Source organism: Manihot esculenta, chromosome 1 (assembly GCF_001659605.2).
Source record: "Manihot esculenta cultivar AM560-2 chromosome 1, M.esculenta_v8, whole genome shotgun sequence".
NCBI classification, from domain to species: domain Eukaryota; kingdom Viridiplantae; phylum Streptophyta; class Magnoliopsida; order Malpighiales; family Euphorbiaceae; genus Manihot; species Manihot esculenta.
Window position 1 is genome coordinate 16,124,333 of NC_035161.2, and position 2,387 is coordinate 16,126,719.

The following is a 2,387-nucleotide window of genomic DNA, read 5'->3' on the forward strand; positions in this document are numbered from 1 at the left end:
AGATCGGCCCTTACCTCTTGAAGATCGAGAGGGAGACGACCTAAACTTGGAGATCCACGAAAATGAGCTCCTGAGTTCCCAAAGCTCCAAAATTTGGTTTAAATGCTCAAACTTGCAAACGTGAGTTTAAAACTCAAGAAAATGGAAGAGATTTGGAGGAAGAACACGAGAGTTGCAAAAGGGAAGGTCGGAAGCTTGCTGTGGCCGAAAATGGGAGAAAACTCGCCCATTTCGGCTAAGTGCCCCTTTTATAGGTGGCTGGCCAGGCCACGTTTGGGGGCCGAATGCCCTTCCGCATCCATGCAATGTTCGGCGGCCGAACTTGACTTTCGGCGGCCGAACCTGGACTTCCCTAACTCATGCTTTAGGGGGCCTAACGTGCCTCCAAAACGCATGCATGTTCGGCGGCCGAACTTGATTTTCGGCGGCCGAACCTGGGTTTTCCTCTTATGACTTTTCATGCAAAAACTCATTTAATTTCATACTTAAAACCATTAAAAACATGAAAACATTTTACAAAAACATGATTTTACCCTTCTAGAGGTCTCCGACATCCGAGATCCCACCGGACGGTAGGAATTCCGATACCGGAGTCTAGCCGGGTATTACATTCTCCCCCCCTTAAGAACATTCGTCCCCGAATGTTCCTCAACTAGCACATGCATAGCAAACAACATAACATACACATGAAACACATAGAGACTAACCTTAAAAGAGATGAGGATATTGCCGGAGCTTGGACTCCCGTGTCTCCCAAGTGCATTCTTCCACATTGTGGTGGTTCCACAGGACTTTCAGCATCGGGATTTCCTTGTTTCTCAGCTTCCTGATCTGGGTGTCTAGGATCCGTACTGGCTGCTCAACATAGGTGAGATCCTCTTGGATCTCCACATCAGGCTCACTAAGAACCTTGCCTGGATCTGACACGAATTTTCTCAACATAGAAACATGGAAAACCGGATGGATTCTCTCCATTGAAGCAGGCAAATCTAGCTTGTACGATACATTCCCAATCTTTTGCAAGACTTCAAAGGGTCCGATGTACCACGGAGCCAGCTTACCTTTCTTCCCGAACCGAACCACTCCTTTCATTGGAGACACCTTAAGCAATACCAGATCCCCCTCCTGAAACTCTACTAGTCTTCTGCGGATGTCTGCATAACTCTTCTGTCTGCTTGCAGCTGTCTTGATTCTTTCTCTGATTAAGGGTACCACCCTGCTGGTGATCTCTACTAGCTCAGGCCCTGCCAAGGCCTTTTCTCCAACTTCTTCCCAGCAAACAGGTGACCTGCACTTTCTCCCATATAAAGCTTCATATGGAGCCATCCCGATGCTAGCATGATGGCTGTTATTGTAGGCAAACTCCACCAAGGGTAGATGCTGCCTCCAAGAACCGCCAAAGTCCAGCACACACATTCTTAGCATATCTTCTATGGTCTGGATGGTCCTCTCTGACTGTCCGTCTGTCTGTGGGTGGAAGGCAGTGCTGAAATCCAACCTAGTACCCATAGCATTCTGCAGACTCCGCCAAAACCTGGAGGTGAACTGGGGCCCTCTATCTGACACTATAGAAACAGGAACCCCATGCAGTCTGACTATCTCATCAACGTACACCTGCGCCAACTTGTCCACAGAATAGCCACTCCTGATAGGGACGAAGTGAGCAGATTTGGTGAGTCTGTCCACAATCACCCATATGGAGTCCAATCTGTTGGACGTCGCCGGTAACCCCACTACGAAGTCCATAGCTATATTCTCCCATTTCCATTCTGGAATAGGTAGCGGGTTAAGCATTCCAGCCGGCTTCTGATGTTCCAGCTTCACCCTCTGACACACTTCGCAGGCTAACACAAACTGTGCCACTTCTTTCTTCATAGCTGGCCACCAGTAAACTTTCTTCAGATCTTGATACATCTTGGTGGCTCCGGGGTGAATGCTGTATCTTGCATTATGAGCCTCTCTCATAATGTCTCCTTTTAGCCCTATGTCATCTGGTACACACAATCGACTCCCATAGCGGAGGATCCCCCTATTGTCAAATCTGAACTCACTGTCCTTGCCTGACTGAACAGTCCTGGCAATCTTCACTAACTCTGGGTCCTCATGCTGTTTCTGAGCCACCTGCTCCAGAAACACGGGTGTCACTTTCATCTGAGCAACCAAGGCACCTGTACCAGACAACTCCAACTGTAAACCTTTCTCAATGAGCTTGTAAAACTCCTTCACCACTGGTCTCCTCTCTGCCGTGATGTGGGATAGACTGCCTAGTGACTTCCGGCTTAGAGCGTCTGCCACGACATTCGCCTTACCCGGATGATACTGAATCTTGCAATCATAGTCACTCAGCAGCTCTACCCATCTCCTCTGTCTCAAGTTCAAATCTCTTT